This window comes from Drosophila willistoni (assembly GCF_018902025.1).
Source record: "Drosophila willistoni isolate 14030-0811.24 chromosome XR unlocalized genomic scaffold, UCI_dwil_1.1 Seg143, whole genome shotgun sequence".
Lineage (NCBI taxonomy): Eukaryota > Metazoa > Arthropoda > Insecta > Diptera > Drosophilidae > Drosophila > Drosophila willistoni.
In genome coordinates, this window is record NW_025814056.1 from 7,481,255 (window position 1) to 7,496,792 (window position 15,538).

At 35.3% G+C, this 15,538-nt stretch overlaps 1 long non-coding RNA gene across 1 annotated transcript; it reads left to right on the forward strand.

Moving 5' to 3' along the window:
* Nucleotides 1-3,719: 3,719 nt before the first annotated feature.
* Nucleotides 3,720-4,826, forward strand: LOC124460636. Its single transcript, XR_006954589.1, has 2 exons — nucleotides 3,720-4,146; nucleotides 4,209-4,826. It is a non-coding gene; the product is annotated as an uncharacterized LOC124460636 (long non-coding RNA).
* The last annotated feature ends 10,712 nt before the right edge of the window (nucleotides 4,827-15,538 follow it).

Genomic DNA, 15,538 nt, shown 5'->3' on the forward strand with positions numbered 1-15,538 from the left:
TGGCCGGCAGCCAGCTTAATTTTTCTCTCTTATTTTTTGCCATTCTTTTCTTCGTTTTTTTCCTATTTTTTTAGTTAGCAAATTTCTTTGCCGTTTTGTTTGTCCTTAAAGAATTTCTCAATTTTTTTCTATCGGCGCTGCGTTTTTTTTTTGTCAAGCGATGCCAAAAATAAGCATTAGGCATAAATCGTTCGCATTTTCGAAAATCTGTTTTTTTTTTTTTTTGGTTTTGCTTTTCTTTTACCATTTTGTTTTTTGTCTATGCGTTTTCCTCCAGTCTTTTGGGCCAATTTAATGGATGTCTCGCATTCGTTTGATGTAAATAGTGAACAAAGCTAGGGAAAACTTGGTGGCGGCGGGAAGGAAAAAGAACATTTTGTTGAACTTGAAATTGTCGCTGGGTCGGATACCGCCCACACGCAAACACAATGAATTTTGTTGTTGTTGTTGTTGTTGGCTTAGTAAATCATCTCGAAGTAAATTCTGAACATATGTGTTTAGATTATATATACATAGCATACACAAGGTCAGCTGTTAGCCCAGTTTTCCCATCAGGGGATAATGTGTTTTTCAGACTGTGACCTATAAAGATCAATGGCCAGGAATGGCCTAATGCATCCAAAATACATTTGTATTTACATATGTATGTGGGTGGCACAATATACAATCTAAAACGAAATCTATGGTTGTTATAAGAAGAGGATCAAATTTGTTACTAAACGGCAAAACTTACACGCCTTCGTCTAAAGAACTTTTTCCAAGCACAATATATTCAATATTATTAAATCAAAATAGATGTAAACTAAAAGACTAACTTCAGTATTTGTATTCTAATTGTATTATATATTTTTTATTTGGGACAAAAACTGAGAATGTCGGAGTTAACTTCGTCTATGCTGAACAATACCCTTATATATACCCTTGCAAATTTGTTTGATACTCTTTCGTTACCTACAGGCGTCAAAAGGAAAAAAACATTTCATCTAACAAGGGGAACTTCAGGTATGCGAATCACCGATTTGGATGAATTTTGGATATGTTGTAGAATACCCCGTCATTTGAAGCTGTGTGAAATATTTCGGCGCACTATTCTATATTTTCCTAATAAATCGGCTTTAAAGTTACAGCTTTGGTGACTTATAAGTAAAACGCCGAGTGGTCTACAAGCAGCTCGACGGTGTAAGGGTAGAGGTCCTGCCTAAAATTGACGGAACTCTGGTTCAACCCCCGCCCGAAACTAGTTAGTTTTGGGTTTTCATTTTTTTTTTGCTTTCACATTTCACACAGCTTCAAATGACGGGGTATTCTACAACATATCCAAAATTCATCCAAATCGGTGATTCGCATACCTGAAGTTCCCCTTGTAAGAAGTCGAATTTCCTCGAAAGAATGGCCTACAAAGTTAGTCTGATATTTTATCGTATCGCTACACAATATAGTTATCCGATTGTTAAATATAATAAATTATTATATGTGTAAGTACTTTACCTAGTTTGGTGATAATAGCGTTAGAGGCAAAAAAGTTGTTTGGATTACTATTTTTTGACCAATGGATCCTACGAGAGCTATATGATATAGTCATTCGATCTTAATGAAATTTGGCACAGTCATTAACAGCTACATTAAATTGATAAATATTAATTTTTATAAAAAAAAATTAACTAATTTATTAAGATATGTGACTACCCTGACTTTGCCCTTTCTAGGGGAGACGGACATAAACTTATCTCATCTTGCTGCTCAGGAATATATATATACTTTGCACGGTCGGAGATGTTTCCTTCTATAAGTATCACACTTCTGACCAAAATGAATATAACCCTTTTGCAAGGGTATAATAAAAGCATGCACAAATATACCTAGTAACGAAAGACCAGCTAACCCATAAATCGAACATAATCTAGAATAGACAAGGATAGTGTTACTTTTTTATATGATAACGTCATGGGCTAGCATGTAGGAAAAAGTGTTCCCTTCCATTTGATCATGAGGGTACAAGCGAGAGAAAACAACATTAGAGACGCTCGGTAACTCTTCTCTTTTTATCATTTTTTCCGTAGATAAACAAAGGCACTTTTTGATTGATGTTGAAGTCCAGAGTTCAAATTTGTTTTTCGTCAGTACTTTAGCCTTTCTTTGTCATTTAAATTTGCTGCAAAATTTCCATTGTATTTGCGTTCTAATTAGCCTGAACAAATCCAAAGTGGAAATCGGTGGCGTCTTTCTGAATTATTTTACAGACAGCCTTTTCCAACACTATGGAATACATTTTTTAGTCAACACTGCTGAAGACCTTATCTTCTACCCAACACTGATCTGTCAAAATTTTTGGTATAAATATCAGTATTTTGCGGCACAATTGTTTAGTTGAGCTCAATCTCCCGAGACAACCACAACTTTCTTTTTTCCTTATTCCTTTTAATTCGAGCTATTTGTATTAAATTTTCATTTAATACCAATCAAATAAGCATTAAAGACATCATATTACCCACGGCATTGCATCTTTACCATCTCCGCGATTGTATGTTTCCTTTTTTTGTTTTTGCTATTCAAACTATTTAAGATTGGCATCCTATGCTAATCAAATGGGCATGTAAAGCCATCATTTTAAAGAAATTTGTTCACTTTTTGCCGGATAGTTGTTCTTTTTTGTTGGAAACTATTTGTTGTTTCTATTTAAATGTGAAGATGTTTTTTAATTGTTTCTCCTTTGCTTAGCTGCAGTGTCGCTAGTTTTGTTCCTTGTTTCATTGGACGATCAATCCGGTTCTCAATTCGAGCTATCATATCCTACATATCAACATCTCGCCACCTGGTTTTACCTACATATCTGACAAGTTAAATTTGTAATTTCATTTTTTTTTACAAATGTAATACATTTTGAATACCGTCGGAGTTTTCTTAATATCCACGTCATTGCAATTTTACAAGGTCAGCGATTATATGTTTCCTTTTTTTCCTTTTTGCTTTTCAAACTATTTAAGATTGGCATTCAATGCTAATCAAATGGGCATGTAAAGACATCATTTTAAAGAAATTTGTTCACTTTTTGCCGGATAGTTGTTCTTTTTTGTTGGAAACTATTTGTTGTTTCTATTTAAATGTGAAGATGTTTTTTAATTGTTTCTCCTTTGCTTAGCTGCAGTGTCGCTAGTTTTGTTCCTTGTTTCATTGGACGATCAATCCGGTTCTCAATTCGAGCTAACATATCCTACATATCAACATCTTGCCACCTGGTTTTACCTACATATGTGACAAGTTGAATGGACATGCGAATTGCTTGTCGGCCGATACAGTGCAAACCCATACAAATTCGTAACTCTTTTGTTTTTATAAGCATTCATGAATGATTAGTTCAATAAATACATATGTCAAAATTTAACGTAATGTTAGAAAAAGTCACATAGCGGCTAAATATACTGTCAAAAAGTGCTTATATGGAGAGATACTTTTAAATTTTCGTTCTCTTTACTTTTTTAAGTTTTTTTCCTTTCATGTTTTGTCGACATTCTTCAAAACCTTGTTTATGCAGCTTTGTGCTTCTAAAAAATATTTGTAATTTCATTTTTTTTTAATATATTTCGAAGACAGTCGGAGTCTTCTTTAATTTCAATTTATTACTGTCAAGATATTTTCGGTGCCGGCTTCCGAAATGGTGCCCTGTGATTTTACAATGCTATCGGCATTTGTCAAACTATCTGTTAAGTAGTATTATTTTACAGACAGTACAAAATTCAAATTATAAATGTTTCCATTGAAAATTACATTGTATTCCACTGAATTGGGTTCAAATTTGTTTTTCGTCAGTACTTTAGGCTTTCTTTGTCATTTAAATTTGCTGTAAAATTTCCATTGTACTTGCGTTCTAATTATGGCCGTAAATCCGGATGATTATTATTTTCAAATTAAATTTTGAGGCGTCGTGCGGTATTAAACTAGATTAGCAGCAACAATGGCTTATTCTGAAATGCCGGCAATTAAATTTAAGAAGCAGGAAAAAAACGAACATTTCATTACTCGAAGGCATTGAGAATTACGCCTATACATAAATAAATGATAATTTGTGTGACATTCTAAATATATTTTTGTCACCAAACACCTTACACCAGCTCTTCGATGTGATGAGGGGCCGTGCGTTGTGGATTTGTGAGAATGTCTTTGATTTTGGTGAAATTTTTTAACAACATTAAACTGATTGGCCATTCTAGAAATCAAAATTCAACCCATTGCCATGGATTACATCAAGTGCCAACAATCGCAGACCAGTCATAAGAAAAGTCATCATGCAAGATTTGATGGGCGTTATGGAAGTTACGGTGTCGATGCTCCAAATCAGCTGAGTTTGAGCCGCAAAATATGTCAGCGGTTGTTTCGATAATCGCCAAAGATTTACTGCTGATCGCAGATGGTCATCAAATTTGCTTTAATCCATGATGAAATATCCAGGAAGGGCCACCAACAATTTGACCCACAAATAGCACTGGAATTCAGCCAAAAGCAACCACAAGCATATGCATATGACCAAATGATCAAGTAGAATTTGGTGTCCTTCAGTGATCATTTGGCTAACAGTCCAGAAGTTTTAACTCGAGTTCCGAAAACCTTTCGCAGAAAACACAATGTTATCTACGGGCACTTAATCGGATTTTTGAATGAAAAGAAATTCACTTGAGCCTAATACATTACACTTGCAGAAATCAAATGCACCACATCTATTACACTTAAAGAAAACTAAGATTAGTCAAAGCGTTTGTCTAAAATAATTTCTGATATTTGTAATGCAATAAATCAAAAGAAATAAACAAACGGCATTTTAGGTGGTAGAACATTCCTTTAGATTTAATTTGAGTTAATCACTATTTCCATATGATATTCCTCAAATGCCGAAATCATCTCAACCCACTTAAAGATTTTTTAGTTTTTTTGTGGTTGTGTTTGTGTTTTGTACCCTACAAAAAAAAAAAATTGATATTTTCAGTTTTCTGCAGTCTAAAAAAAATCAATACCAAAAACACTAAAATTTTCTAGATCTTTTAGAATCTAATAGACTTACAACTTTGAATGCGATCAATGAAAAGTCATTGTATTGGGAATATTGGGAAAAAGATGTGAAATGTATAAAAGAACATAACAAAAACATCGTTTTAAATATGAAATCAGTGATAAAAAAAAAGATAATTTTCAGTAAAAAATAAAATACCCTAAACATAGTACAATTTGCGAGTCTGGAAATCATACACAATCCAAATCAACATTTTCTTCAACTTATGTAATAGTCCCTTAGATGAAAAGGGTATAAAAATAAATATTTTGCTCAATTTATCTTTCAATAATTTGTTGAGTTTTCAAGGTTATGGAGAATACGTGATGAAATAATGAACTCTTTCGCTTTCAGCCTATAGAGTCGACTATTTATTGACCACCCAAAATATCAATTCATTTTCATTTTTCTCTCGATCGACTATAATCGTCATCGTACTAGGTTAGTCTGTGTGTGTGTGTGTGTGTGTAGAAATATATATATTTCATGTAGAGTAATATAAGCAAACAAACAAAAGATCAAGTAATCTAATTATTTGCCAGATACCAAAGTCAAATGTATAAGTAGCTGAGCAACGGAAAACTCTACAAAAGATGGGAAACATGTGGCTGGCTGACTGTGCCTTCTGCTATACTAGGGGGAAAGGCAAGGCACGGCAAGGCACTTGACCAACACAAGCCAACAGCTGTGCAAGTTAGCGAGCTATGCCAACGTCGCTGCCGACTGCGACTGTTAACGTTAACGGCAAAGCCAGCGCCAACATTTCGCGCGGCAAACAGTGAGCCACTTTAGGGGTGGCTTTGGCTTTTGGCCTCACCGAACCGCAGCTGTCTCTGCCACTTGTCTCTGTGTGGCACAACACACTGTTAGAAGGAGAGACGATAATGCTGCCACACTCGCTGCCGCTGCCGCTGTCGCTGTCGCTGCGAACGTCGCTGTTGCCGTTGGCTCTTTTGGCTCTTTGGCTTTGGATGCCTTTTAGCCATCAAGTGGATTTCAGTTTCATTTTGAACGTCGTGCGTCGAGTACGTGGACGATTTGCGTGTCGGTCTCGACCAGAAAGCTTACCACAAACAGTACAACTGAAAATGAAAAACGACTTATCGTAATTACGAAAATATCGTGCGACTTACGCGATTCATCAGTTAAACCAAAATATCATAAATATATATATATATACATTTGGTATATATATATATATATATTACAGCCACTTTAAAAGTAAGCCTAAACTTACGATTTGTTGTAGGGTTTTGTTTTGTTTTTTTTCTTGTATTTTTGGTTTTCGTTAGTTTCGGTTGATTTGTGTGCAATAAATTCGCTGAGGAAATCCTTAAAAATAAAAACGCAATGCATAAAAATTTAGAAAAACAACTTAAAAACGTCAAAGAAAAAAAAGCATATTTGAAAAAACTAATAATTTTTTTTTATTTGTGGGTTTTTTGCAAGTGAAATTCAATGGAAAATTTTCCGTTCAATTCTTGACATGAATTTTGAATATAATTTTTTCAAATAAATAAATATCAAGAATATTATTCCATACTCACAAACACACACACGTATAAATACCACAGGTTGGCCTTGAGATCTGCTAATGCAGTTTCCGGTTGTGATGTTCCTTTTTCTTTTTTTTTTTTTGGTTTTTTGTATTTGTTATTTTTTTTCTCAGTTTTGTTTTTTTTTTTGAAAATGTAACCGAAATAGTTCAAAACCGAAAAACTCATAACTTAAGTGACCTTTATAATAAAATACAACAAGTTAAATGTTAAGAAAGAATTTGAAATGTTTGCATAAAACATAAATTTATGTCATAGCCAAAAGTAAATCAACGCAAAGAAAACATAAAAATGTTGTCATAGAAATTATACGAGAAAATGAGCAAATGTTGAAAATATCCGAGAGTGATGAGTGTATGTGTGCCTGTTTGTGTGTGTGTGTGTCCGAGAGTGTGTGTGTGTGTGTGTGTGTGCTAAAAGCGAAAACGTAAATGTTTAAATATAATGTATATACATATCTGGCTGGTACTATATATCTATAGATGTATAAGCGACGATATATAAATCGCCGGCTAAGCAAATGTCGGGCCAGGCAAAATTATATCATAGCCGATTCCATTTTTAAAAATAGCGCGCCATGTTTCGCGTATAATTCATGCAAAAACCAACAACAACAACAACAGCAGCAAAAAAAATAAAACCGAAAAGTAAAAAAATGTGTCATGCCTGGCAAAAGATCCATATATATTCAATATATAGACATACATTCATATGTATTTGAATAAAAGATGAATCTTTCATTTTGATTAGCTAACCACAGGGCAATATCGGTTTTGATATTACATTCGGATGTACCAATCGTTTCCGCTGTTGCGATCATATTTAGTTAATGTTTGTATATGTATAGGTAAAGATATAGACGAAAGATGAAATAACGTTCTAACCAGATGCTGCTCATAAAGCTTATTATTACTTATTTATAATCTACTGAGATCTATTCAATTAGAATTTTAAGCTTATAGAATTCAACTCCCAACTTATTTACAAGAACTTTTCGTAGATTCCGATCTAAAAGCAGAATATACGATATGTCAAATAGTACAAAGTGTTGCCATAGATCACTAACAGCTGTTCTAGCCGATCTTAATATAAAGTTGGTATACAGAAAGCTTAGAGATATTCAAATGTTTTTGTATATTTAGAGATTACCATAAAAATTAGAAATGCTTTATCAATTGTAATAGATAAGATTTTAAAACTTTAAATGTTGTAAAACCAAAGCGATTGAAGGATTTTGTTTATTGGTTTCATTCACTGCATGTTTTCATTTGAATATTTATACAAAATATTTATTTAGTTTTGTATAGGCTAATTCAATAATTATGAATTTTTAAAATAACGAATTTTTATGAGTCTTACATGAAAAATTTATTCGTTATCCACAATCGTTTCCATTATCCCCGACGGAACTACCTTTTCGTATTGCTGCATGAGATTTACATGAGCATTCATATATGTGAATGTGTGATACAAAATTTTACTTTGGCATTACTAAATATCTATATTTTTTATGTCGTATAATATTATTAGTTTTAAACAAGGAACAAAAATTAGAACGTCTTTTGATTTACTTTATCAATAAAAAAAAAAAAACGGCTGAACTTAGTTGGAATCAGAGATCAAATAATAATTGATTGTACATTAAAATTAACTTTTAGTTAACTTCATGTATGGAATTAATACCATATGATAGAATGTGACTAAGGTTAGACGTCAGCTCATAGCCATGTTTGCAACTCAAAAACAATCTTAATTTTAATATTGAAATTCGAATGCGATCTTCAAATTACAATAAGAATCAATTGGCCAATATGTAAAAGATAGAAATGACAACCAATTGGGTTTTTTTTGTAGGTGTCACTCATAATAAATAAACCATATCATTCTTATTTTATATTTAAGTATGTAATAAACAACAAACATGGCTTAAATATGTAGTTCAAGGGAATGCTCTGTATTTGTTTACTGGGTCTGGTCCGAGATCCTTTTAAAAACCTGAATAACAAAGTAGGATGTGCACCTGTTCCCTACCTGTTTTCTTGAGCAAGACGATACCCATAATAACAAGAATCAAGTCAAACAGTTTTGTTCATTCGTTTTTTTCCTCTCTCCCTCTCTCTCGGTTTTTGTGTGAGAATTGTTTGACAAACTTTACCCCCATTCCCTCGGATACGCCGACACCGCATCCCCCCACCCACACACACAGTAAGGTGCAGGGGATGAATAAAACGAAAGAAGTGATCATTTTGTGCACATTTTAATTTACGGTTCGATGACCACAAACGGAAATTCCTTTAATGACCACATGCGACGACGCGGACAATGATGACGGCTGGCATTGGCAGAGCCGGCTTGGGTCGGCTCTGTTGCTGGCCTGGTCGGCCGTGCCCTGCCCTGGGGCAGCTGGGGTAGAGACAAGTGCACGTGGGTTACGCTTCACCATGATGATGATGATGACGATGATGATAATAATGTGTGCATGTATTTGCTTCTGGTGGTAGATTGAACCCAACTGCCATCGAACCAAATCGACCAAGGGTCATAGTTGTCTCGCGTGGAAACGCAATGTTGCATTTTCGTTAACACCAATTTTTAACGGCCTTTGCCACACATGAGAGACAGACAGAGAGAAATATATTTAAATATACATACATTTATAGAATATCCTCATATATCTATGTGTATAAGTATGTGTACAGATAGGCAGAAGATGTTTTTCTTTCTGCTTTTTTTTATGTTGTTGTTGTTGTTGTTGGGAAAATTTAAATTGCGAATTATACGCACCGTTGCCTTAGTATTAGGAGGGCCATGTAATGTGCTTTACGTGCCATGAGAACGAAATTTGAAAATCATAGAACATAAACAGTTTTCCAACTCCCCAAACTCCGCTTCAAATTGCCTTCATAACTCAAAAAAAAAAGAAGCAACCTAAGAACTATATATGCATATATTTGGCAATTTAGTTAAATATATATGTAAATAATTGAAACGATTTAAATAATTACTATATTACACCTACAAAAACACACACATACACCAAAAAAGACATACACATTCGTAAATTTCACTTTTACAATTAAATATTATAATAATGATGTTCATTGATCTAGAAATTATTGCAACTAAAACAAACAAAAAACGCCAAAAAGGATATGCATCAAGAGAGAATGGGATATAAAAATGAAACAAATTTAAAACGTTAATCTAATATTTATTTCGCCGCATTGAATGTTGAAAATGCAATAATAAATAATGCAATTTGAGCATTGTACACATAGATGAACATAATATGTATACGAAATTATAAATCATATGCAATTTCAAACGGATATCGGTTTTTACATACATATATGTCCATACATGTACAAATGTATATATGTATGTAAATATAAGTACCCATATAGAAATTTTATGGATTTATGCAAATGAGTAATGTAAGTAAATTAAATTGGTAAATTAGAAATCTAATTGAAACGCAAACCAAGCAAATCAAATCATCCATCAGATGACCACTTGAAAACTCAAATAGGACTTCATTATACCGACAACATATACACACACCAACATACACACACACACACACACACACACACACACACACAGAGAGGAAAACCGACTGATTGTGTTGTGGGTAGAAGCGAAGTTCATAGAGAAATACGGAATGCAGTGGATGAAGTGATGTGTATGCATGTTCAGGTGGATTTTCCATCCGTCCAAACGAGTGGAATCCGTTTCTTTTGCGAAACGATTCATATGAGAAATGCCTGGTACTGGCTTCATTTGTTACAATTACAGGACAAGAATCTTCCTTGCCCCATCTTTCGATTCTCTTTTTCTGGTTTTTGGTTCTTTGAGTCCATTTTGATAGGGCATACTTGGACCAGACAGGCACTCGAAGTCCGACATCAGTCCGGACGACTTTTCAGGTAGACCAAGCCACGTCGTTTAGTTTATTTCATTTGTGCAATCAATCAAGCGCATGAGAAACGTCAGAGAGAGAGGGAGAGAGAGAGAGATAAGTAGAGACATGTAAGAACTATAGAGGAGTGAAAGAGATACAAACTTTGAGTACGAGAAAAGAGTGAGATGGCGAGAGACGGAGAGAGAAAGACAGAATGCACAGGGTCAAGTTTCTTGGTCTGTAAACTTGTTAAAAGTTAAAGAATGACTGCACATCGTTTACTTGGCACAAATCGAAATAGCTACAAAAACGTATGTACATATCTGAGAAGTTCTTCGATTTCACTTTATTTGAACTTCTTTGCAACAGCATCAGTTCAGTTCAGCACAAAATTTTTCCCACTTTGCTTGCGATTCAATATTTCATTTGGTTCTTATTTTGCACCTGACCAAACCTTAAGTTGGCCTACGCTGCGGCCCCAGAACATCGAACCGCAAGAATGAAACAATACAAAGGCTAGACGCCGAAACATTTTTCCCAAGGTTTTTTTTTTTTTTTGTCTCGTTTCCATGAATTAACATTAAAAGCGCGCAAATGTAATTTCTTTCTAGCTCAACTCCCACTAGCTACTACCACTTCCATTCCCACTCATTCCCTCCCTTTCCTTCTAATTCTCTTCTCTTTTTGGCGTTGGTTCTGCCTCTTTTGTTTGCCCCATTCTGATTGCTGGGAATCACAATGGCTTTTCCGCCATGGAGAGTTAAACTAAACTGTTTTATTTGCTTTCACAACTGCGATTCAGAAATGTATTAAATTTCACCAGTAGTTGGATTAGAAGTTTGCTTAACATTTGTAATAATTTTTGATATTTGAGGGACAATTTGGAATTTAGTCTTGGATTTGCCGTGAAATGTGTAAAAATAATGGAATCGAAGGATAACTTATTTACCAACTGTTTGCTATATCTACCGATTTCATCATTAATCATATCAATTTTTGCTTTTTCAATATTATAAAAAAGATCAAAACAATTCCTTTGTAGTGCCTTAAAAAATGTTGATTGATAAAAGATAAACAGACAAGAAAAAACAATTAATACGATTGTCGTAATCAAAGAATCATTTACACACACGCAGAGTCAGTGTGCGTGTATGTGTGTGTGTGTGTGTGTATATCTTTATGTCGTTGGACAACTAATTAAAAGAAAATAACCAGCGAATATCAAACATTTGTCCAACGTTGAGCAAATCGTAATACCAATTGGGTAAACCTAATAAAAATATTAATGCGATGCCTACACCCAGTTCTCCCATTTCTACACGCATACATATAAAGCACACACACATACACCTACATATGCACAACATTTACAAATAGAATATGTGGAGGATTCTGGGGTTGTATAGGTGGGTCGGGGGTTTAGAGGGGGGAGGGGGTTTGGCGACCGCATAAATATTTGCTCAACACATTACGGTTAAGCCATGGCCGTGTTTGTCCATTGTCCTTGTGGTCCTTTCAATGTGCTGTATGTTGTTTCGGTTACTGCTGCCACCGACGCCGCCGTTGCTGCTGCTGCTGCTGCTGCTTTGCATGTCATAAATTGCTATATAAACAAAGGCGCAGGGCACTACGACAAAAACAAAAGCAACAACAAAATATAGGAGAATGAAAAAAATAAAAAAAAAAACAATACATGGAAGAAGGAGAGAAAGAAAAAAAAAAGAAAAGATAGAATTGTGTATAGGAAAAACCGCACTAAACGTTATTTTTCATTTGCGGTCATCCCTGAAGAGGTTTTTCTCTTTACCCACCTACCCAACCCCACGCAGAGACTGTCTCTCTCTCTCGCTCTGTCACAACCCCTCCACTTATGGACATGGACATGTGTCATAAATTCTGATTCTCGCTTTATAATGATGATGTTGACGAAAGGGAAATAGTTTTTGCCACTGCCCCTGCTCCTTCTTGCTCCTCCTGCTCCTCCTGCTGCTCCTGCTGTTTCTAAAGTATTATTTGTCCTATGTCTGGGGCTCTCGAAAAATTTGATGTTGCCTGCATCTAGGCGTTTGGGCGTTTGTTTGCCAACTAAACAAACAGCTAGAAAAGCTTACAGAGTGTGCGGCAAGCCGCCGGAGGATGGGGGCGGGGTAAAAGGGGAAGGGTAAGTAACAACGTCTGGCCCCATGCATCATACTATTTTGTTTGGCATTGTAGTCTGTAGTCGGTAGTGCATTGTTTAAACCATTTGCCCTTCTTTATTTTTATTTTTGTCGTTTTTTGGGTGCATTGGTGAGCAGCCATTTTGGGTTGGACCAAAAAATTTATTTCTTTATTGTTTTTTTTTTGCCATTTTTTTTTTTGTGTTTTTTTTATGCCAGCCAGTGCAGCAGACATCGGGTGAGAGAGATAAAGATAGGAAAAGGGGGGTTGGAGGAACAAAAGAGACCAGAGCACTCATATGGTAATATATAGCATGTACTTTTCCATGGGATTTATTTTGGGGACAACATGTCGCGACATGTCGGCGATTCGCCAGACAATGTCTATGGCAAAAATATGTAAAATTTGACATGTGAAATTCTTCTATAAGCATTACTTAATCAAATCTACAATGTTTTATTTGCTTTGCCGGCATTTTTGATAGTGAATTCTTATAAAAAAAAAAAAGGCAGCTTTCCTTTTTCTTGTTCCGTCTGCCATTGGAGTCCTTAGGATTTCAATTCTTTTCTGACTTTTTATTTAAGTCAGAAAAGAATCATGATATTTTGATATTTTCATTCACTAGAAATCCATTCAAATGCAGTTAGTTATTCCAGCCAATAAAATTCCGTTGTTATTGCATCTATAATTAGTTGTCAATTAATAGAAATGAATATGACTTATCATCTGTTAGATTAGAACCAATCGAAATGGAAAGGAAATGGGGATAGTCAACAAATGTCTCTGGAAACGTTAAAAAAAAGCACCACAACAGTAAGCTGCTCAAAATATGGTCATCTAATAGATCAACTTTTTGTTTAACAAAGAGTTTTTCCTTTAAGGAAAATTTCCCACCTGTTGCCACATTGTTAAAGATTGGGATACATTTAAAATGTGAAATAGAACCTAGAAATCTGTGTCTCTGCCTCTTTCTCTCTCTCTTTCATTTTTGTTCAATGCAGTTTTCAGTGACCCATTTCTTGGTTGGCAAATACTTTGAAATATTTATGAAAATTATACATTCCGAGCCCAAGTGATTACCATAGTTTTGAATGTTTTGTGCAATAACTTGTTGGTTTTACTCTGATATTTATCATTTGTTGCCGCAAGTTGTGGTTCTGCATATATATATTTTTTATGCTCACATGAGATGATAAATTGTTAAGAGGCATGCATTCGGTTTCGGGTTGTTGGGTCGCTGTTGGTCAGGAAGGTTAGCCCTCAGTTTTTTTTTTGCTCTTTTTAGATTTGGAGACCCTTGTTTAAATGGTTAAATCACATTTATAATGCCTGCTAATCTAAATTTATGTGCAACTAACAAAAGTCACACCATTTTTACACAAACATATGTATGTATGTATGTGTACATACATCCACATGCCACAGGATGTATCATGTGGGACTCTTTCAACTCACTCACGCTCACTCTCAACTTTTTGGCACGCAAAGTTGTTGGATTAAGCACACATTGGAGAATTGTTGGGGACAATGCAAGGACTTTGCAAATTAATTAGTGAAATTGTATCAACGGTTTTTCTTTTTTTTTTTTGTTTTCTCGACCGTGTGCCTAATTATCGAAAACGCCCCGTCAATTGTGCCCCAGTGAGAAAGTGACACACACAAACACACAAACACACACACACACACAAATCGAGAAAGATTGAGAGGAACACGAAGTAAGAAAGGGAAAGGAATAAAAGTATATACATATACAAATATATATGTATAAATGTGCCAGTGTGAGGTTGGAGGGAAATTACATTAAAATCCTAAATAATGAAATTGCCAGCGCAATAAAATGATTTTATGATTATGGTACCCGAGTGTGTGACTTGGCTTTCACTCACTCCTCGCGCTAGCTCACTTTCTCGCTGGCTGGCTGGCTGGCTGGCTGGGGCTCAAACAAACTTGTCGATAAAATTCGAGAGCCAAGAAAATGCGTGTGCCATGCTTTTCGGGGGAAAAACCTTCATACGATATCATTCTATGCCCATTCCCCCATACTCCATGCCATCATGTATGTCAAAGTCTTGTACTCCGGGCCTGTAAATTAATAATATCAACTTTGGCAGCAAATGTCAGAAAAGGCCAAGTAAATAGAAAGAGAGGTGACACCCCTTCGTTCCCCTGCTCGAGCTTCTGATCCTGCACAATATTCCCCTGCCTCTGCAACACCGTCTCTGCGTTCTCTCCCCCCCATCACTGTGACATGTGTGTGGCGGAAGGTACGTCACCTCCAACCTCATCCCCCCCTTTTTCTACTTTGGGATGTGTGCGTGACTTGATGACTCCTTGGTGTTTACGGGCTGCCGAATCAAACTTCAATGAATGACATGTGCCGGGAGCAGATAGTCATAGGAGAGAGGGATAGAGAGAACGAGAGTGACTGCCAAAGCAAGGGTGGGGAATCTAAGTGTAGGGGGGAGAAGTCCATATATGTAACCACGTAATAGCATTAACATTAGACATTTGTTTTTTTCTCTTTTTTGTTTTTTTTTTTCTTGTCGCCCACATACATCTCTATATACAGCATATAGCATCATTATCATCATCATCGTCAAGTGATCCGAATTAAAATCAAATATTTGATTATTTTATATACACCTTTTATTTTATTGATTCCAATTTCATTGAAGGGGCGAGGCGTTTGAAAGCATTTCAATTTACAAAAACGTCTTTTACAAATGTTAGAAATCCGTTTTGGGGGTAGAAGGAATAATAATTGCACACTTGTTAAGTGGTTTCTACTTTCTATTCTTCATCGACTTCAACCACCATTTTCAACAACAACAAACAAAGTTCAGAGAAACGAGGGTGACAACCATCGTTCTAATTGTTATG